The 23,596-nt window shown below is 42.3% G+C and overlaps 1 protein-coding gene across 3 annotated transcripts in view; it reads left to right on the forward strand.

Annotated features, from left to right (window-relative positions):
* The window catches only part of LOC145342968 (E3 ubiquitin-protein ligase RNF38), a 217,407-nt gene that overhangs the window by 69,567 nt on the left and 124,244 nt on the right, over positions 1-23,596 (forward strand). The window contains exon 1 of one of the 3 annotated variants that reach the window (XM_080188637.1): positions 3,665-3,786. The exons of the other annotated variants lie outside the window; for them this stretch is intronic. The gene's annotated coding sequence lies outside the window, so the exon portion shown is untranslated. Of the gene's footprint in view, positions 1-3,664; positions 3,787-23,596 lie in introns of those variants that run through there. 3 annotated transcript variants of the gene reach the window in all.

Here is a 23,596-nt window from a genome sequence, read left to right on the forward strand (position 1 = left end):
TGGAAATATTTATGCAGAAAAATACTTTAACTACAAGTCCATTTGTCAGTGGTCTGCATGTAACATCCCAGAGGCAGTGCGGGAGAAGGAGATAGTGGTTCCTAGGCAGATCGTCAAAGTCACTTGACAGAATGCCACATCACCATAACTTTAAAACAAGCACCAACACCTAGCTCAGCTGGTAGTGAGAAGGGCCCTCCCCATCAGATTCTTCCTACATGTTCGGAGTCTCATCCCATCCACACGTTATCCTTAAGGTGACCGTGATGGGAAGGAGATTGTTGTTCACCTCTTCGTGGTCTTTGCAAGAAAGATCTAGAGAGGTGAGGTGGTTTATGTCAAGAGTCATCCTGTAGTTCCATGACACTGGACTGTGTTCTATGGGCCGTTCCCAGGGAAGCTCACCGAGAAAAACACTGTTGCTGGAAGATCATCAACTCAATGAAAGATGCTGTTTGGTCTGTCCGAAATGGTTGGTTTTCCAGTGCAGTTGTCCCTGACTGAGTGTTGGAAATCAGCACATTCCAAAGCCCAGGAATACCTGTTGCAGGATGCATTAAAGTTTAGGGCAGCTGCCAGAGTGGTGCAATGGAGAAAGGTTATTGTCTAAGACCTTTCAACTAAAGTATACCAAGGGGAGAGGAATTGTATGCAAGTCCCTGAGCTGCTGTGACTCACACTGAGCTACTCTCCACAAGTGCTGCCAGACCTGCTGAATTTTTTCTACATTTTCTAATTTTGTTTCATTCATTGAATTGCATTATGCAGATGAGAATAGTGCACTTGCTCACTCAGATTCTGAGCTCCAATTCTTTGTCAGCTCCTTCTCCAAAGCATATGAAAAGCTGGTCCATTCACTAAAAACACCTGAAAACGAACGTACTCTTCCAACCAGATCTGACAGCATAGCAATCCCCACCCCAATCAAGTAAAATGAACGGCCAAGATCTTGGAAAATGTGCATCATTTACTACATCTTGGGAGCTTCCTCTCAAGAAAGGCAGACACGGATGACAAAATTCATCATTGTATGCAGTATGCCAGTTCACCCTTTGGCTGACTGAGTAAAAGTGTACTTCATGATCAAAATCTCCAGCTAGGGAGTAAGGTCATAATTTACAGGTCAGCATTGATCCCTGCATGCCTACATCCTCCAGAAATTTGGGACAATCAACTACAGGCAAAGGACTAGAGAATTACCACCAATGATGCCTTTGCAAGAAGGGCAATCCAACTGCAGTGTCTTCCTCCCAAGCATCACTTGGAACAATTCTGCTGGCCAGGGCATGTCATTAACATATCTGATACGTGGTATGTCAACTATTTTAGTCAAAACTCTGTCACAGCAGAACAAAAATGCTTCAGGTATGTCCTCAAAGGATCTCTGAAGAGGTCAAACCATCCCCACTTACTCATGGGAGTCTAACTTGTAATCAACCAACATTGTGAATGTTCATTCAGGAAGGCAGTGAACACACCAGGACATTGTGGAGGCAAAGTTGAGGCATCCAAAGAGCACAAAAACTTCCCAACAATTCATTTACCCACCCCTTGAAGTACCACCTGCTCTGCAAGTGGCAGAGTCTGTAGATGGCAGATTGGATTCATCAGCCATTTAAAAACATCTTAGAGGGAGGTGATGGCCTAATGGTGTTATCACTAGTCTATTCATCCAGAAACTCAGCTAATGTTCTGGGGACCCAGGTTCAAATCCACCACAGCACATGGTAGAATTTGAATTCAAATAAAAAATACCTGGAATTAAGAATCTACTGATGGCATTGAAGCTATTATTGATGGTCAGAAAAACCCATCTGGTTCACTAATGTCCTTTAGGGAAGGGAATCTGCCATCCTTACTTGGTCTGGCCTACATATGACTCCAGAGCGACAGCAATGTGGTTGATTCTCAACTGCCCTCAGAACAGGGGCAACCAGGGATGGGCAATAAATGCCAGGGAGCCAGTGACACCCATGCCCCACAAATGAATACAGAAACCCATCCAACCAGTGTGGAAAGAGATCAAGAAAAAGAAAGAAATAGGAGCAGTAGGCCATCTAGCCCTTCGAGCCTGCCCCGCTGTTCAATAAGATCATGGCTGATCTGAAGTGGATCAGTTCCACTTTCCCATTTTCTCCCCATAACCCTTAATTCCCTTGTCTATCAAAAACCTATCTACCCATGACTTAAATATATTTAGCGAGGTAGCCTCCACCACTTCAACGGGCAGAGAATTCCAGAGATTCACCACCCTTTGAGTGAAAAAGTTCCACCACCCCGCCCCCCCCCCCCCCCATTTATCTTGAGGCTGTGCCCTCTAGTCCTGCTATCCTTTCTAAGCAGGAAGAATCTCTCTACCTCTACCCTATCCATCCTCTTCATTATCTTATATGTCTCTATAAGATCCCCCCTCATCCTTCTAAACTCCAACGAGTACACACCCAGTCTATTTAGCCTCTCTTCATAGGCCAACCCCCTCATCTCCGGTATCAGCCTAGTGAATCTCCTCTGCACTCCCTCCAAGGCCAATATATCCTTGTGCAAGTGCGGCGACCAAAACTGCACACAGTACTCTAGCTGCGGCCTCACCAGTACCCTGTACAGTTGCAGCAAGACCTCCCTACTTTTATATTCCATCCCCCTCGCTATAAAGGGCAGCATTCCATTTGCCTCCTTGATCACCTGCTGCACCTGCAGACTGCATTTTTGCGACTCATGCACAAAGACCCCCAGGTCCCTCTGCACCGTAGCATGCTGTAGCTTTTCGCCCTTTAAATAATAGTCCCTCCTACTATTATTTCTGCCAAAGTGGATAATCTCACACTTGCTAACATTATACTCCATCTGCCAGGTTCTCGCCCACTCGCTTACCCAATCCAGATCCCTCTGCAGACTTTCCACACCCTCCACACAATTTGCTTTTCCACTCATCTTCATGTCATCAGCAAATTTCATCGCCCTACACTCAGCCCCCTCCTCCAGATCATCTATATAAATGGTAAATAGCTGAGGCCCCAGCACCGATTCCTGCAGCACTCCACTAGTCACCAACCTCCAATCAGAATAGCACCCACTGATACCAACTCTCTGCTTCCTATTAGACATGATGTGGGTATGCCGGCGTTGGACTCTCCATTCACCTGACGAAGAGGCTGTCCCCTCGAAAGCTAGTGAGAATATTATCAAATAAATAGGTTGGACTAAAACCTGGTGTTGTCAGACTTTTTACTCCTATTAGACAACCAATCCTCTATCCACGCTAACACCTTACCCCCAACTCCGTGCACCCTAACCTTCTGTAGCAACCTTTTATGATTTGATTCTAGGCTGTAACTCATGCTGTGCAAGTCTTGCACTGGAGGTCTTTCAGATGCAAAGTTAAATTAGGGTCCTATTTTCTCTTCCTTTTTGGGTGGGCCCAAAAGATCTGAAAGGTCCCCTCGAAAGAGCTCTGATCATGTATTTCATTGTTGTTTCTGGAATCTTGCTATGCGCCTCTTAAATAGCATGTGAAATACACTGCAAAAAAAAACCAGTAGTTGAGTGCAGAAACTCTGGGACCTGTTGAGGTGGGAGAGGTAACTTATTCCCAGTTGCCTGTTCCTTACCTCTGGCCATCCTCCCTGGGCAAGTCCATTACGTGACGGGGAGTGGGAGTTTTTCCGAAGGTTGGAGTGAACCAAACGGCAGTGGTGTCCGCGGCTGTGTTTGCTGCCCGCTTCGAATAGGATGCAGGAGCTCAGGATGAGGGGAGCGATCTCAGCAGCACTAACTTGTATGCAATAGGTACGGAAACCCCGGCGGAATGAAAACCGAGCCCACTTTCCGGCTCTCCGCCCCATCTCCTCCCTTCCTTTCTTTCCCTCGCTCTCGGTCGTCGCATCCCTGCTAACGGACTCGGTCGGATGTCTGTCCCGCTTCATAATTAAAACAAGAAAATAAATGGAATTAACTCTTCCGAGCGAGTTCGGGCTTGGCCTTACCATTCCCCCCTTTTTTGAAACAAAAATCGGTATTTTTAACTCCTTACACAATCAGCACACGGCCGATTGGCGCTGATCCCTCATTGTTTAGGAATCGGAAGCCGTGTCCGCTCTGAGCTGGTTGTGTGGGGACCTTTTTAAAGTTGTTAACGGCTCCGAGCGCGTGGGTGGGGGGTAAGGAAGGGGGCTCGTGCTCCCCGGAGGTATGGAGACGGGGTGCAGGGGGCAGAGGCGCTCGCGCATCCTCTTCCCCCTCAGGTAGCGCGAAGCAGTGAGTGAGCTACTGCCGCCGCTTCTGGTGGTTGTTGTTGGGAGAAGGGAGATCCCGCCCCCTTTCCCGCTGCTGTGTCCCGGATGAGCCTCACGTGTGCACCATGGGGAGTGGCGGTGGCCTCTTGTCCCGTTCGTTCTGTCTCGTTGGAGGTTGTGAAGTTGGGAGTTGAATGAATGTAGTTACCAGTTTGCTCAACTACCTGGAGTATTAAATCTTAGTTGCGTGCATGCTACACTCCCCCCACCCCTTTCCCTCGAATGTTGTGCATAATTTGCACAATTTCCCACTCTTGTGGCTATTCTACTGCTGAATTATCATAGTATTATTATGGAATCCCTACAGTGCAGAAGGAGACCATTCGGTTCATCAAGCCTGAACCCACAACAATCCTGCTCAGCCCGTGTATTTATCCTGAGACTAAGGGTCAATTTAGCAGGGCCAATCTGCACATCTTTTGGATTGCAGGAGGAAACTGGAGCACCCGGAGGAAACCCATGCAGACATGGGGAGAACGTGCAAACACCCCATAATCACCCAAGCCCAAAATTGAACCCAGGTTCCTGGCACTGTGAGGCAGCAGCTGTGGTGCCCAGTTGAGTGGGTAAAACATTTTTTGGATGGGAAGAAAATAGTTCTTGTTTCTGCACTTAATGTTTGACTTACCATTGGTGTAGCAAAACTGCAACCCAGTATTAATTATAAATATACAATACTTTAATTTGACCTGAAGTAGTATGTAATGAAATATTGTACATAATTCTGACCCAGCCCTTTAAAGTGGCAATGAAACTGTAGTTGGAAAAATTCTAGAATCCGTCATCAAAGAAGAAATAGCGAGGTACCTAGAAAAGAATGTTTGATAGAGCAGAAGTAGCACAGATTTGTTAAGGGGAAATCGTGTTTGACGAATTTATTGGATTTCTATGAGGATGTGACTAGTGCGGTAGACAGAGAAGAACCGGTGGATGTGGTGTTTTTAGATTTCCAAAAGGCGTTTGATAAGGTGCTTCATAAAAGGTTGCTACAGAAGGTTAGGGTGCACGGAGTTGGGGGTAAGGTGTTAGCGTGGATAGAGGATTGGTTGTCTAATAGGAAGCAAAGAGCTGGTATCAATGGGTGCTATTCTGGTTGGCGGTTGGTGACTAGTGGAATGCTGCAGGGATTGGTGCTGGGGCCTCAGCTATTTACCATTTATATAGATGATCTGGAGGAGGGGGCTGAGTGTAGAGTGACAAAATTTGCTGTTGACATGAAGATGAGTGGAAAAGCAAATTGTGTGGAGGGTGTGGAAAGTCTGCAGAGGGATCTGGATAGGCTGAGTGAGTGGACGAGAACCTGGCAGATGGAGTATAATGTTAGCAAGTGTGAAGTTATCCACTTTGGCAGAAATAATAGTAGGAGGGACTATTATTTAAAAGGCGAAAAGCTGCAGCATGCTACGGTGCAGAGGGACCTGGAGGCCCTTGTGCACGAGTCGCAAAAACCCAGTCTGTAGGTGCAGCAGTTGATCAAGAAGGCGATTGGAATGTTGGCCTTTATAGCGAGGGGGATAGAATATAAAAGCAGGGAGGTCTTGCTGCAACTGTACAGGGTACTGGTGAGACTGCAGCTAGAGTACTGTGTGCAGTTTTGGTCGCCATACTTGCGGAAGGGTATATTGGCTTTGGAGGGAGTGCATAGGAGGTTCACTAGGTTGATACTGGAGATGAGGGAGTTGAACTGTGAAGAGAGACTAAATAGACTGGGTGTGTACTCATTGGAGTTTAGAAGGATGAGGGGGGATCTTATAGAGACGTATAAGATAATGAAGGGGATGGATAGGGTAGAGGTAGAGAGATTCTTCCTGCTTAGAAAGGATAGCAGGACTAGAGGGCACAGCTTCAAGATAAGGGGGGTGGCAGTTTAGATCAGAGTTGAGGAGGAACTTCTTCACTCAAAGGGTGGTGAATCTCTGGAATTCTCTGCCCGTTGAAGTGGTGGAGGCTACCTCGCTAAATATATTTAAGTCACGGGTAGTTAGGTTTTTGATAGACAAGGGAATTAAAGGTTATCGGGAGAAAGTGGGAAAGTGGAACTGATCCACCTCAGGTCAGCCATGATCTTATTGAACGGCGGGGCAGGCTAGATGGCCTACTCCTACTCCTATTTCTTATGTTCTTATGTTCTTAAACTGAAGAAACTCCATTCAAAATCTAAATGTGTAGTATGTTTTTTATTTGATTTATTATTGTCACTTGTATTAGTACACAGTGAAAGTATTGTTTCTTGCGCACCGTACAGACAAAATATACTGTTCATAGGATACGTACAGGAGAAGGAAATAAGATGGTGCAGAATATAGTGTTATCGTCATGCCTAGGGCGTAGAGAAAGATCAACTTAATGTAAGGTACTTTCAGAAGTATGATGGGAGCAGGGAAAAAGCTGTTCTTGAGTTGGTTGGTACGTGATCTCAGACTTTTGTATCTTTCCTGACAGAAGACAGTGGAAGAGAGTATGTCACAGAATAGGCCAGGTTCATTAATTCCTGCTGGTTCCCAAATGATATTGGTGAAACATTACTGGACATTTAAATGGATTATGATGATGATTCGCTTCTTTAAGATAAAATGAGATGAAGACATAGACCAGAAATTTCAGCGGTGAACAAATGCCACTCACCATTCGTTATACTTACAGCTATCCACAGACTTTTATGGCCATTTTTGCAGCCACTTAAAAGTCATTGATAATTTGAAGTATATGTCGCTCTGTGAGACAAATTTTTGATTTCTTGGAAATTGAGGGATATGAGGAGGGGATTTGTAAGTGAACCTCTGGCACAAAAAATGCGATGTTTATATTGAATGGTGGAGCAGGCCCGAGGGACCATCTGGTCTACTTCTATTTAAGAAATAGGAGTAAACTATCTGCTCTGCTGACCCTTGATCTCAACCTATTTTTCCTGCACAATCTTTGTATTGGTTAAGTTCAAGCAGTACTAAATGCCTTTTGCAATCCTTAAGACTTGATCCAGTCCAACGCTGGGATCTCCACATCCTTAGGACTTGCCAGTTACTGATCTTTACCTAAAATATTAAGATTTAGATGAGCTGGGAGTCCTTTGGGAGAGAATACACACTGTATATTGGGAAATAAACTCTGTATGGGTTTATCAGTAACCTGGTTTGGAACCTGCTGGGCGTACGATTGGTTTCTGTACGTGTTGAAAACCTGATCATGAAAAATAATCTTTGAATTACTTTTAAATTGTAAAGGAAATGGAACTGCTCAAAAAGAGAATTTTCCATAAAAAGCATATATAATGAAATCTGCCATACTTTGCAGAATAAATGATCATATCACCTTTATGGTTGGATGTGGCTTTGGTTTTGTGAAATATTTCTGACCCATGGAAATTTGGAATTTAAGGTATCCCCTCTGTGCTGAATTGGTCAGTGATGCAGAATAAGGTGTGCTCCAAAATGCAAGTCCTGTGGCACCAGTAGGAGAGCAATGGCAGGATCACCATAACATTGAAAATGTGTATTGACACAAATTGTTATAATTGATATTTAAGGACAGATGTTTGAACAAGATCAGGATATTCCTTTTTTGTAGTGGAGGCATTTACCTCTTAAGATTGGACAAACAAAGTCATACAAAAATATCTGTTGAACAGATCTTCATATCATTCAATAAAGTGCCTCAGTTCATTAAAAAGAACAGCTGTAGGCTACTTTGTCCAGATAGCACCCCCACCACTCATTATTCCTCTGTCCTTTTTGAAAAGTCAAGAATTTAATCTATGGAGAATTATTGTATTCTGTAAGCTGTACAACCTATGATTTAGCTAACAATCTGTTGATATTTTATCTTGGTTTAATATGCAGTGTGCCTTAACTGTTTTTCAGTGCTTTGTCCATAAGGTTTCACAGTAAGAAAAGGTTGGTATTCTTGGTACTAAGCATATTTAACTTCCAGATAAAGAGCACAACAGCAAAACATTTTCATAATTATTTTGGTTATTGTTACTTAGTTTGAGATCAACAGAAGGTGTCTGTGGCAAATTCAAGGATTTGTGCATAATAGACTTGCAGGGTTAGATCTTCAAATTCTGTCCTTTTTTCAACTTGTGCAATCGGTATCATCTGTGTGGGGTTGATGGATTTATTTGTGCTTGCGCTCTTGGGCATGTGATATAAAAATGCAAATGATACATTGTAGACTGCTGCATTTATATAATTTTTTTGCTGATGGCTGCGATCTGTCCTTCAATACTAACGTAATTTCTTTCCAAACTATTGGGCAAATGGTCATCAAACAATTTTAAGGCATTAACATTATTGCAAACTTTTCAACTCGCCCCTTTCAAAATAACCACACACTTACCCCATCAATTTACGGGTATGTGGTAACTTGGCCACAAAAAGGTAGTCAAACAATTGTGATACTTAATCTTATTAAAGTATCAAAATACAGTGCAACATGAAGTCCAAATTGAAGGCAATTGGTCACACAGGTCCTTCATGGTACGAGTAAACCTGGGAAAGTCCATACTACCAGTGACGTCACTCGTGTACGCTCATACCTTCTAACCACATCAGTATATACATTCAAATAGGAAGATGCTTATTATAACACCTCCCCCGCCTCTTAACTTAAATCCCCCTTCAGGAAAGAATCATAATGAAATTCATGTCTCAACTATATTCAGTCTTTCAGGAGCGTTGCAACTATGTTGTGATATGTGCAGAACTACTACTGACTCAATAGACCTTGGTGAGGCTTGTTTCAGTGGTCCTGGACTTGTGGGCACAGAGTAGGCTGAGTATCTGTGCAAGAATATCCCTCATCGTCTCCTGGAATAGAGTCCACTGGATGGCCCTGCACATCAGGAACTATTTTCTGTCGAATGTTCACAGCAGCATTTCCTTCTGTCATATTGTCTGGAACTTTTGTTGTCTCCGAATCATGGCATAGGCACGGTATCTGCGAACAACTTGTTTATTGGTCACTTTCACTACCAAAGATACTGGATCACTGCGGTTGAGAATTACTCCAAGCAGCCAACGTTGGTTACTGCCAAAATTCCTTACATAGACGTAGTCATTCGGATTGAAATTTCTCTCTTTAGCATATAGGCATATCTCTCTTTCTGCTTTTCCTGTCTCCTTCCCACTTTTGCTTTGACATTTGGATGTAGCAGACCCAGGTAAGACTTTGCTTTCCTACCCATCAGTAATTCAGCTCATGACAGTCCCGTTGTTTTTTATGGTGTGAAACAACACTGGAACAAGAACCCGGAGAGCTTGATTCCCTGAGTATCATCTGCCATTCTCCTCGGTCCTTCTTTGTGTCTGAACAACTTGCTCCGCTAAACCATTTGAAGCTGGATGAAAAGGCACACTATGCACACAGCTGATTCCATTGTTTTGCGCGATTTTTTTGAACAAATCATCCATTACCGTTGTCAGTAATAAGAGAATCTGGTAAACCATGAGTTGTGAAAACTGGTATAGCTTCTTTATTGTAATGGGAGCGGTAATGTTGCTCATGATGTGTAATTCAAACCAATCAGAATGTGAGTCTACAATGAATAGAAACATATAACTCATAAAAGACTTGCAAAGTCCACATGAAGTCTCGACCACAGACAATTAGGTCACTGCTATGGGTGATGCTGGTCTTCTGGTTGATGCTGTCCTCATTAATGCCACAGGCTAGTCTGTCCCGGAGTAGGTCCTTTAATACTGCTACAAATTCGCAACGTTCAGAGAGCTAAAATAACTCAGCAACAAATTTAGCTACAGACTGGCCTGTCTTCCAAAAATGACTGTGGAATTTGAACCACTGAGTGTAAGGTCTTAGGATTGTGGTAATTCTGAACAAGTGCAACTAAATCCACAAATTAAATGTCCTCTTGGTCCCTATTGTGTTGCTAAGTTCCTCACCAGCTTGTAAGTCTTTGCCCCACACACACAGGAGAATTGAGCAGTTCCTACCCTCATCTTCAATCCCATTTGCCAAGAAAAAGTGCGCCAACTCTTCCACATATTCAGTATAATCCCCGTTCTCTTCCACAAATGCAAACAATAGCGCAGTGGTTAGCTCTTCTGTCTCACAGTGCCAGGGATCAGCTTTCGATTCCCAGCTTGGGTCACAGTTCGTGTGGAGTCTGCATGTTCTCCCCATGTCTGCGTGGGTTTCTTCTGGGTGCTCTGGTTTCCTCCCACAGTCTGAAAGACGTGCTGGCTAGGTGAATTGGCCATGCTAAATTCTCCCTCAGTGTATCTGAACAGGTTGCCAGAGTGTGGCGACTAGGGGATTTTCATAGTAACTTCATTGCAGTGTTAATGTACGCCTACTTGTGACACTAGTAAATAAAAAATAAACAAACTCTTTGATAGTCCTGAACGTAGTCAGGGTATCCTGCTGCTATCCTGTTTTCTGTTAGTACGTTCTCAAACTCATAGCCCTCCCCATGTTACAAACTAGCTACTCACTGGAAAATTTTGGAGTGCCATGCTTGATTTTGTTTTTCCTTTCATTTTACCATTTTCTCGTAATGTGAGAATGCGATAACTTGGCCACAAAAGATAGTTGATTGCGTTGTGACATTCAATCTTCTTATAAAAATATCAAAATACAGTACAGCATGAACTCAGAACTGAAGGCAACTGGTTACACAAGTCCCCCGTGGAAAAACTAAACCCATGAAAGCCTGTGTTATGGATGATGTCATTCGCGTATGCACAAACATCAGTATGTATGTTCAAATAGAAAGATTCTTACTATGACATTCTATAATTATGTACTTTATGTAGAATACAATAATTGGAGATTCTGTGCTGACCACAGCTTTGTGGCCTAAAGCAACACTTCACTGCCTTGAAACTTTGTTTACACTTCATGTCTTCAGTGCTTGCCTAAGTCTTCACCCTCAAAATTCCTTGAAGATCAAAGGTTTGTTACTTCAGAAAATATTTAACTTGGTTGTTTGAGCATATTACCCTCCCACTGGCAACCAGTCACCTGGTACTTCAAAGTTATTGAGGAAAGGTCAGTGGCTAGAAATGGAAGTATGCATTTTTGAGCATTCTCAATGTAGTTACAGAACCAACATTTTTGAAACTGAATGCAACAGGATCCTTACATTAAATATAACTTGAAAGGCAAGGAAATTTTTTGAGAAAATGCAACACAGTGCTCCAAAAAATGAAAAAAAGCATTGGTAATTTGTATTTAATCAACGCATCTTTATTTGCTATTTGTCAAATGTCACACAGTCTAACCCTTCCTAAAATACAACATTGCAAAAAGTGTAATTTCTTCATTTGCAAATGACATCTCCCTCTCTTCAGGCACCATGCACTAAGAGGGCGTTAATAATCATGGCCTTCCACGTGTTGGTTCATGGCTGTATGTGCAAGGTACTGCAGCATTTATATCTGTATTTATCATCCATCTTTTAACTTGTTACTTTGTGAAATGAGGGGGTTAGTATTGGAGAAATTTTATTTTTTACACTAGTTAATACCAATATTTAGAATATCATGTAAATTGGTAGGAATATCAGTATTCTCATAATTCAATATTATTACAACAGTATTAAGTAGAATTTAATTACTTTAAAGGTTTTCACATTTCACATTATAAAAAGTATATACTGTATGTTATACTAACATCAGTCGCTTTAATTGACGTACACATTCATGTGCTAAAAATGATTGCAACTTTTTAAAAAATCTGACTGGCAGTGAAAATGTGTACTTTAAATTTGTTAAATGTCCCATAACCCATTTGTCTGTGCATTGCTCTGACAGAGGCAAAGGAGGGAATTGCTGGGGCCTCGAGAGAAATCTTTGTATCCTCACAGGGGAGGCCCCAGAGGATTGGCAAATAGCCAGTGTTGTTCCTTTGTTGAAAAAGGATCCAAGAATAATCCAGGTAATTACAGGCTGGTAAGCCTTACATCAGTGGTAGGGAAATTATTGGAGAGGGTTCTTTGAGACAGGGTTTATTCCCACTTGGAAATAAGTGGACGTATTAGTGAGAAGCAACATGGTTTTGCAAAAGGGAGGTTGTGTCTCACGAACTTGATCGAGTGTTTCGAGGAAATGATGAAAATGATTGAGGGTAGGGCAGTGGATGTTGTCGATATGGACTTCAGTAAGGCCTTTGACAAGGTCCGTCATGACAGACTGGCGTAGAAGGTGAAGTTGTATGGGTCAGAGGTGAGCTGGCAAGGTGGATACAAAACTGGCTTGGTCAAAGAAGACAGAGGGTAGCCGTGGAGGAATGTATTTCTGAATGTATGGCTGTGACAAGTGGGGTTCCTCAGGGATCAGTGCTGGGACCTTTGCTGTTGTAATATATATAAATGATTTGGAGGAATCTGTAACTGAATTGATTAGTAAGCTTGCAGACAACACAAAGGTTGGTGGATTTGCAGGTACCGATGAGGGCCATCAGAGAATATAGCAGGATATAGATCAGTTGGAGACTTGGGCGGAGAGATGGCAGATGGAGTTTAATCTGGGCAAATGTGATGTAATGCATTTTGGAAGGCTTAATACAGATAGGAAATATACAGTAAATGGCAGAACCCTTAAGAGTACTGAGCAGAGGGATCTGGGTGTACAGGTACACAGGTCACTGAAAGTGGCAATGCAGGTGGAGAAGATAGCCAAGAAGGCGTATGGCATGCTCGCCTTCATCGGCCAGGGTATTGAGTTTAAAAATTGACAAGTCATTTGCAGCTTTATAGGACCTTAGTTAAGCTGCACTTGGAATATAGTGTTCAATTCTGGTCGCCACACTACCAGAAGAATGTGGAGGCTTTGGAGAGGGTACAGAAAAGATTTACCAGGATGTTGTCTGCTATGGAGGGCATTAGCTATGAGGAGAGGTTGGAGAAACTTGGTTTGTTCTCACTGGAGCGATGGAGATTGAGGGGTGACCTGATAGACGTCTACAAGATTAAGAGAGGCATGGACAGAGTGGAAAGTCAGAAGCTTTTTCCCAGGGTGGAAGAGTTAATTACTAGAGGGCATAGGTTTAAGATGTGAGAGGTAAGGTTTAAAGATGTATGAGGCAGATTTTTTACACAGAGTAGTGGGTGCCAGGAACTCGTTGCCAGGGGAGGTAGTGGAAGTGGATACGGTAGTGACTTTTGAGGGACGTCTTGGCAAGTACATGAATAGGATGGGAAAAGAGCGATATGATCCCTGGAAGAATAGGGGTTTTGGATAAGTCAGGCAGTATGGTCGGTGCAGGTTTGGAGGGCCGATAGGCCCGTTCCTGTGTGTAATTTTCTTTGTTCTTTATTCTTTATAGTGACAGGGATAACAGTATATAAACTTAATAGACTATGTACATTATTCTGATGTATAAAATATGATCATACTTGCATGAGTTGAACAATGATTGCGTAGAGAAGAAATACATTTTTAGTTAGCAAAATGGTTTAGAAATAAGACATAAATGATTTGTGAAAGATTTTTATTGGCTAGACTATTAATTTATCCATTTATTTTCTGTGGCGTTTTGCATTGCAGACTATTGGTGAAGATTGAAGTGTATAGAATTACAGGAGCATGACAAATTGGATTTAAAGCTGGTTATCCCTGTTACTGATGTCAGAGCAATGCACAGATAAACTGTTTATGGGATGTTTAATAAATTTATGGTACTTATTTTCATTGCCAACCAGATCTTTAGAAAGATTCAATCATTCTTATGTATACGTATGGAAATAAAACTGATTAATGTTTGTAAAATATAAAGTATATGCTTTTTATAATGTGAAATGTGAAAATCTTCAAATAAATTAAATTCAATTAAATCTTGATATGATATTATTGAGTGATGAAAATTGATGTTCCTACCAATTTACATTGTGTTCTAAATACTGGTTTGAAGTGTTAACTGCAGTAAACAGCAGTCACATGCAATAAAGAACATTTTTCCATTAACCCATCTCATTTCACAATGCAGCAAGTTATAGGATAGACCATGAATACAGAAGTTACTTAATGCATCAAGAACGTACAAACAAGGTGTAGGCCATTCAGACCCCATGCGCCTGCTATGAAGGGTAACCTCCACAGGCAAAATGTGAAAATGCTAGAGTATCCTTTCTGTGCAGACTGAAGATTAAAATAAAATGATTGATCAATATAATGTATATTTTCACATCTGTGTCTAGAAAATAATTTGCTGGTATAAATTGAGCAAGTGTGAAGTGCTGATCCATAAGACTGCTTTCAGGTGTAAGAAAATAGGATTGTTTTCATTGGAACAGAGGAGAACAAAGGGTAATTTGACAGAGATAATTAAAATGATAAAGGGTGGTTGATACAGGAGTCCAGAATGAGCAGGCATAGATGATAGTTTACATTTAGGAGATTTAGAGCAGATAGGTTTTTTTATATAGGGTTATGAAACTAGAATACATTAGCAATTGTAGCAAAGACCATGTCAACAATTAAAATAGGTTAGAAAGGTGAATGAATTTAAAGGAATAACGTCAGAAGGGAACAGGAATTATAAGACCTACTTTTGTAGAGTCGTTGAGTTAAGCAACCTGTTTGTGTTTTTAATTTCTCCTAGAAATTAATTCCTATGTTTCAACAAGCCTCTGAAACATGAACGTGAAGATCAGGTATTTTGCAACTCTTCCAAAAATTCAAGCTCCAACCTGTATTGTGTACCACGTTTTACTTTTCAAAGTATTTCTGTTTTATAAGTTGTGGACTACTTAATTAAATCAAATATGGGTGAGAATTGTATAAGTTTTTTTAGAACAATCTTCACTTTGCTTGTCTTTGTCCTTCTCAAGGACAATTAGGATGGGTAATAAATTCTGGCCTGACCAGTGATGCCCACATCCTCTGAACAAACAAAATCATTAGATGTAATTGTGCCTTTTGTGAATCTGACTATGGCTAACTTATACTGTAATGGTAAACTTCATTTGTACTGATAAATGGTATTGATAAATGCTACATGGCTAACTCAAACTCATTTCCTCTTCATGTCACAGCTTGTTATTATCAGCTGTGGGTAGAGTGACACATCTCTAACTTTGCCAGTTATGACAAAAGATCATCAATCTAAACTTTTAGCTCTGTTCCTCTCTCCACAAATGCTATTGGGTTTGCTGAGTATTTTCTGCATTTTGTTTTTATTTGACTTCCAGCATCCACTTTTAAAACTTCTAAAATTAGTTGGCTTTGATTTTCAAGTTGCATGACATTGTGCATCTGTGAATGCAGGAGCGATCTGGTAATTTCATCCTATAATTAATTACATGCATAAAAATCCCAGTTTGAGGCATTCCTAGATCACATACGTCACGCCTTGTACATCTATGGAAATTGTTCCATTGTCAAACACCCACATAGAACATCTTTACTCTGCTGTGATACAGTTCCAAATGTTTGTGAATTATAGGCAGGTATTTATCATCGCAAGTTGATGACCCGATAAATCATTGTCTTCTGGATTTCATTTTTAACACAACTAGTAGGCATTTGAGGACAAATTAAATCCTTTTGAAGTCCTCTAAGGATTTCGCTACAGACCATTTTCAGAGGAGCAGTAAAAGATCTTGCCGAGTACTGATACAGGAAGATTTTAAGTTGCATCTTCTGTTATTCTTGTATCTCCATTTTTTCCTTGTTAGTTAATTATATAGTCTGAAATCATATCTTTGATTCTATTGATACTTGTTCACTTTCAATTAACTCGATTCATCAATTCTCCAGTTTCAATTGATAATGTTTTTGTGACATAGAGGCCAGATTCTGAACCACACAAAGTAGCAAGCTTCTCTAAATATGTAAACTGTCATATTAAATTGTCTTGGTCTTTCATTCTGGCAATAAATTGCAGCAGTATAACGTCAGTGCTAGCTTTGAAGGATTAGTTATTTCTCTCTGTCATCAGCCACTAAATCTAACCAAGTCAGAACAATTGGCCACAAATTGACTTCACCTCATTGTGAAATAGTTATCCCTTTGGCAGCCTCCTTACTTCCCTGCTCCTAACCTAATTGAGGCTGATGCATAAATGTTTACTTCTGAAGGGAAACAAAAAACATTTTACTACCTTTGATTTGAGTATTTTGGCTGAACTCTACTGCTGTTTAGAAATGATGTGGAGTTGCTGGCATTGGACTGGGGTAGGCACAGTAAGTAATTTCACAACACCAGGTTAAAGTCCAACAGGTTTATTTGGTAGCACAAGCTTTTGGATTGTTGCCCCTTTGTCAGGTGAGTGAAGAGTTCAGTTCACAAACAGGACATATATAGACACAAACTCAATTACAAGATAATGGTTGGAATGCGAGTCTTAACAGGTAATCAAGTCTTTACAGGTGCAGACAATATGAGTGGAGAGAGGGTTAGAACATAGAACATTACAGCGCAGTACAGGCCCTTCGGCCCTTGAAGTTGCGCCGACCAGTGGAATCTAATGACCCTCTAACCTAAACTATTCCAATGTTATCCATATGCCTAACCACTGACCATTTGAATGCCCTTAAAGTTGGCAAGTCCACAACTGCTGCAGGCAGGGCACTCCACGTCCTTACTACCCTCTGAGTAAAGAACCTACCTCTGACATCCGTCCTACAACTACCACCCCTTAATTTAAAGCTATGTCCCCTTGTGTTAGCCATCACCATCCAAGGAAAAAGGCTCTCACTGTCCACCCTATCCAATCCTTCGATCATTTTGTATGCCTCAATTAAGTCACCTCGTAACCTCTCTAATGAAAATAACGTCAAGTCCCTCAGCCTTTCCTCATAAGACCTTCCCACCATACCAGGCAACATCCTGGTGAACCTCCTCTGCACCCTTTCCAAATATCTCCACATTTTTCTTGTAATGCGGCGACCAGAACTGTACGCAATACTCCAAGTGCGGCCGCACCAGAGTTTTGTACAGTTGTAACATGACCTCACAGCTCCGAAATTCAATCCCGCTACCAATAAAAGCTAACACACCGTACGCCTTCTTAACAACCTTATTAACCTGGGTGCCAACTTTCAGGGAGCTATGCACATGTACCCCGAGATCTCTCTGCTCGTCAACACTACTAAGAGTCCTTCCATTAGCCCAATATTCTGTACTCCTGTTACTCTTACTAAAGTGATTCACCTGACACTTTTCCGTATTAAACTCCATTTGCCACCTCTCGGCCCAGCTCTACAGCTTATCTATGTCCCAAGCACAGGTTAACCTGTTAAGCACAAGTTAAAGAGGTGTATATTGTCTCCAGCCAGGACAGTTAGTGAGATTTTGAAAACCAGGTGTTACAGATAGTGTGACATGAACCCAAGATCCTGGTTGAGGCCTTCCTCGTACGCAGAACTTGGCTATCAATTTCTGCTCAGCGATTCTGCAATGCCATGTGTCATGAAGGCTGCCTTGGAGAACGCTCACCCGAAGGTCAGAGGCTGAATGCCCTTGACTGCTGAAGTGTTCCCCAACAGGAAGGGAAAGCTCCTACCTGGTGATTGTCGAGTGGTGTCTGTTGATCTGTTATTGTAGTGTCTCCCCAATGTACCATGCCTTGGGACATTCTCTCCTGCAGCTTATCAGGTAGACAACGTTGGCCGAATCGAAAGAGTATGTACCGTATATCTGGTGGATGGTGTTCTCACGTGAGATGATGGATTTCATATTGATGATCTGGCATGTCTTGCAGAGGTTGCTGTGGCAGGGTTGTGTGGTGTTGTGATTGTTCTCCTGATGGCTAGGTAGTTCACTGCACACAATTGTCTGAGGTTGCACGGTCATTTGAAGGCAAATAGTGGAGCTGTGGGGATGGCCTTGATGAGATGTTCGTCTTCATCAATGACATGTTGAAGGGACCGGAAAAGATGTCGTAGCTTCTCCACTCTAGGGAAGTATTGTACGACGAAAGGTACTATGTCCACCATGTCCTATGCTTATCTTCTGAGGAGGTCTATGCGGTTTTTCACTGTGTGGCACATCGGAAATGTCGATCAGTGATTTGAGTGCCATATCTTGTTCTTACGAGGGCGTCTTTCAGCATCTGTAGGTGTCTGTTGCGATCTTCTTCATCTGACCAGATCCTGTGCAGAGGAGGGCTTGTCCATAGGGGATGGTTTCTTTAGCGTGTTTAGGGTGGAAGCTGGAGAAGTGGAGCATTGTGAGATTCTCCACTGCGGCACAGTGAAGTGCTGAGGTGACTGACCTTGATGGAGATGCGTATATCCAAGAATGCAACCGATCCTAGATATGCTGCAGGAAAGGATGTCCCGAGGCATGGTAAATTGGCGAGACCATGTAGACGCTACGACAGTGGATGAATGGATGCCACCTGACAAACGCTAAGGGATCTCTTCAGCGGTCAAGGGCGTTCAGTCTCTGACCTTCGAATGAGCATTTTCCAAGGCAGCCTCATGACACACGACAACACAGAATCGTTGAGCAGAAACTGATAGCCAAGTTCCGCACACGTGAGGAAGGTCTCAACCAGGATCCTGGGTTCATGTCACACTAACTGTAACCCCCATGACTTGCCTGGTTTGCAAAATCTCACTAACTGTCTTGGCTGGAGACAATATATACCTCTCTAACCTGTGCTTAATCCTCTCTCCACTAACATTGTCTGCTTCTGTAAAGACTTGATCACTTGTTAAGACTCACATTACGACCATTTTCTTGTAATTGAGTCTGTGTCTATATATGCCCTGTTTGTGAACTGATGTCTTCACTCACCTGATGAAGGGACAGCGCTGTGAAAGCTTGTGCTACCAGATAAACCTGTTGGAATTTAACTTGGTGTTGTGAGGCTACTTACAGCGTTTAGAAAATGTTCACCAAATCTAGTTATGTAACGCATTTCTCCCTGAAATGGCATGCAAGTCTATTGAGATTGCAGTGTCATCTTCCACTAATGTTGATTGAGATTGATTGCTGGAATACATGTTGTGATTTTTGTAATCATAATAACCAAACATTTAATTTCACATGGCAGAGAGTTCTTTAGAATCAGTAAATTATGTAAACAAGTTTTTGAGTATTACAATGCAATGCCACGGACATCTTCACTTTTACCTGAGAGCCTGATGGGGACAATGGTTTCATTGTCATTAGTAGATTCTGGAATTAGGAATCTACTGATGACCAAGAAACCATTGTCAATTGTTGTAAAAACTCATATCTTGTTCACAAATGTCCTTTAGGGAAGGAAATCTGCCGTCGTTACCTCGTCTGACCTACATGTTGGTTGACTCTCAACTGCCTCTGGGCAACTAGACATGGGCAATAAATGCAGGCCAGCCAGCGACACTCATGTTCCATGAATGAATTTTTAAAAAGTACTCGGGGCCATAGCTGTACATAGTCCATATCAATGATTTGGATGTGGGAACCAAATGTAATATTTACATATTTGCTGATGACACAAAACTAGATGGGAATGTGTGTTGTGAAATGGCTTCAAGGGAATTTGGACAGACTTAGTGTGCAAAATATGGTGGATGGAATATAGTGTGGAAAAATGTGAGGTTATCCAGTTTGGTAAGATGAACAGATAGAAACCCTACAGCACAGAAAGAGGCCATTTGGCCCATCGAGTCTGCACCGACCACAATCCCACCCAGGCCCAACCCCAATATTCCTATATATTTACCCACTAATCCCTCTAACCCACGCATCTCAGGACACTGAGGGCAATTTTGGCATGGCCAATCAACCAAACCCACACATCTTTGGGCTGTGGGAGGAAACCGGAGTACCCGAGGAAACCCACACAGACACGAGGAGAATGTGCAAACTCCACACAGACAGTGACCCACGCCGGGAATCGAACCCAGGTCCCTGGAGCTGTAAAGCAGCAGTGCTAACGACTGTGCTATCGTGCTGCCCCAAATGTGCTGAGTTTCCTAAATGATGAGAGATTAGAAAGTATGGATGTACAAAGGGACCTTGGTGTCCTTGTCAATAAGTCACTGAAAGCTAACATGCAAGTGCATCAAGCAATTAAGAGGCTAATGGTATGTTAGCCATTATCGCAAGAAAGTCTGAGCACAAGGAAGTCTTGCTTCCAATGTTGGTAAGACTGCACTTGGGGTACTGTGTGCAATTTTGGTTCCCTTACCTTAGGAAGAATATTATTACCATAGAGAGAGTGCAATGAACATTTTTCAGACTTGTTTCTAGATATGACAGGACCGTCCTGTGAAGAGAGATTAGGCCTGGGCATGAATTCACTGTAGTGTTTCATAGCGTTATTATGAAAGATGCAATCTACTCTGTACCATAAAATGTTTGCTCACCATTTAGGAAACTCTGCACATCTGTTCCCCTTGTGGATATCCTCACATTTTTCCATGTTATATTCCATCTGCCATATTCTTGCCCACTAAGTCTAAATCCCCTTGAAGCCACTTTGCATCTCCTTCACAGCACACAATCCCACCTAGTTTTTTTGTGCCATCAATGTAAATTTTACATTTGGCGATCTCATTGAAACCTGCAGAATGCTTATAAAGGGATAGACAGGTAAAATAGCTCCCCTGGTTGAGAAGTCTAGAATTATAAAGTAAGGGGGAAGCCATTTTGGACCGAGATGAGGAAAATCTTTTTTTTATTTAGATGGGGTCGCGAATCTTTGGCGTTCTTTACTCCTGAGGGCTATGGAAGTTTAGTCGTTAAGCTTGTTTAAAGCAAAGTTTGACAGATTTCTTCATACCAATGATAAAACAGATGGCGCAGTAGCACAGTGATTATCACTGCTGCTTCACAGCGCCAAGGACCCAGGTCTGATTCCTGACTGTGTAGAGTTTGCTCGTTTTCCCCATGTCTGCGTGGGTTTTCTCTGGGTGCTCTGGTTTCCTCCCACATTCTGAAAGACATGCAGGGCATGGTGCATTGACCCGAACAGGTGCCAGACTGTGGCCACAAAGGGAATTTCACAGTAACTTCATTGCAGTGTTAATGCAAGCCTTACTTGTGACTAATAAATAAACTTTTTAAAAGGATGCAGGGCTGGTGTTAGATAAGGGCATTGAAGTGGATGATCAGCATGATCATATTGAATAGCAGAGTAGGCTTGATAGGCTGAATGGCATCCTCCTGTTCCTCTGTTCTTGTGAGCATGAGCTGCTATAGTTGTCATTGTCTTATTGTTCCCTTTGTCTTATATGCACTTGGCAGCACTTAAAGATTACACCATGACTTCCATGCTTTTTATTTAACTAAGGCAGTGCTCTCATTTAACTCATAACTGAGCTTCGGGGATTTCTAAAATCAGGTGAATATTGTTTCATCTTTTCTAAACTTAACAAAAATTTATCAATTTTTTTTACTGGATTGTGGATGCTATTCTAGCTAATTTTGGCCAAATTTATTTTCACTCTTGTCTCAGTGCATGATTCAGAACTGTCTTGCCTCAGCTGCAAGACTCTTGTACGCAGTGCATAAGTAAGAAAGGTTTGTATTTGATGCCTTCATCTTCCAAAATCTTAGTGCTACATCTACATCAGAGTAGTAGGAGACCATTTGGCCCTTAAAATCTGCTCCACCATTCAGCATGATCATGGTTGATCTGCTTATACTCTCAGCTCTGTTTTCCTGTCTGCCCCTGCATTACACTTGACTCCCTTATCTAACAAAAACTTGACTAACCCTGCTTTGAATTAATTCGATGACCCAGCCTCCATTACTTTTTGAGGGGACAGACTGTTAGCAGAATAAAGGCACGGAATCATATAGCAAAACAAACAAATTAGAGGGACTGCTTCTGTATTAAGTTTCAAGGGAGTATGACTAGGCTGGATGGCCTGTATCTCAATACCAGGTGTGTTGCAGGTAAAGCAGATGAGTTGAGGGCAATGATTAGCAGGCAGAAGTGTGAAATAGTAGCCATCACAAAGACATGATTGAAGCAAGGACATGATTGGCAACTCAACGTTCCAGGATATAGAATCTTCAGGTGAGACAGGGGAAGAGGGTGGTAAAAGAGAAGGAGACATTGTGTTATTAGTTAAGGAGTCAGTTACTACAGTGAGAAGACATAATATCTTGGAAGGGGCATCAAATGAAACTTTGTGAGTAGAGCTTAGGAGTAAAAAAAGGGCAGCCACATTGTTAGGTGTTTATTATAGACCCACCAGATAGTCAGAGGGATATTGAGGAGCAAAAATGTACTCATTTTATGGAGGCGTGTAAAAACAATATTAGGTGATTTCAACTTTCCCAACATTAACTAGGATATACATAGTGTTAAGGGCTTGGATGGAGTAGATTTCTTGAAATGTGTGCATATGTAAAAAGCAAGAGGATAGCCAGGTAGAGGGTTGGCCCACTCAAGGACAAGGGAGGGAATATTGAATATAAAAGTAGGGAGGTCTTGCTGCGGCTGTATAGGGCATTGGTGAGGCCGCAGCTGGAGTACTGTGTGCAGTTTTGGGCGCCGTACTTACGCAAGGATATTTTGGCCTTGGAGGGAGTGCAGAGGAGGTTTACTCGGCTGATGCCGGAGTTGAGGGGGTTGAGCTATGAGGAGAGGCTGAATAAATTAGGCTTGTACTCGTTAGAGTTTAGAAGAATGAGGGGAGATCTCATTGAGACGTATAAGATGATGAATGGGATGGATAGGATAGAGGTGGAGAGACTCTTCCCGCTCAGAAAGGGTAGTAGGACTAGGGGGCACAGCCTCAAGATAAAGTGGGGGGGCAGTTTAGAACGGAGTTGAGGAGGAACTTCTTCACTCAAGGGGTGGTGAATCTCTGGAATTCTCTGCCCATTGAAGTGGTGGAGGCTACCTCGCTGAATATTTTTAAGACGCGGGTTGATGGGTTTTTGATAAGAGAGGGGATTAAGGGTTATGGGGAGAGGGCGGGAATGTGGAACTGAGCCAAGACAGATCAGCCATGATCTTATTGAATGGCGGGGCAGGCTCGAAGGGCTAGTTGGCCTACTCCTGCTCCTATTTCTTATGTTATAAGAACATAAGAACATAAGAAATAGGAGCAGGAGTAGGCCATCTAGCCCTTCGAGCCTGCCCCGCCATTCAATAAGATCATGGCTGATCTGTTGTGGCTCAGTTCCACTTTCCCGCCCTCTCCCCATAACCCTTAATCCCCTCTCTTATCAAGAGCCCATCAATCCGCTTCTTAAAAATATTTAGCGAGGCAGCCTCCACCACTTCAACGGGCAGAGAATTCCAGAGATTCACCACCCTTTGAGTGAAGAAGTTCCTCCTCAACTCCGTTCTAAACCGCCTCCCCTTTATCTTGAGGCTGTGCCCCCTAGTCCTACTGTCTTTTGAGCGGGAAGAGTCTCTCCACCTCTATCCTATCCATCCCATTCATCATC

The sequence above is a fragment of the Carcharhinus amblyrhynchos genome, chromosome 5 (assembly GCF_965287045.1).
Source record: "Carcharhinus amblyrhynchos chromosome 5, sCarAmb.v2.hapA, whole genome shotgun sequence".
In the NCBI taxonomy this organism is placed as follows: Eukaryota; Metazoa; Chordata; class Chondrichthyes; order Carcharhiniformes; family Carcharhinidae; genus Carcharhinus; species Carcharhinus amblyrhynchos.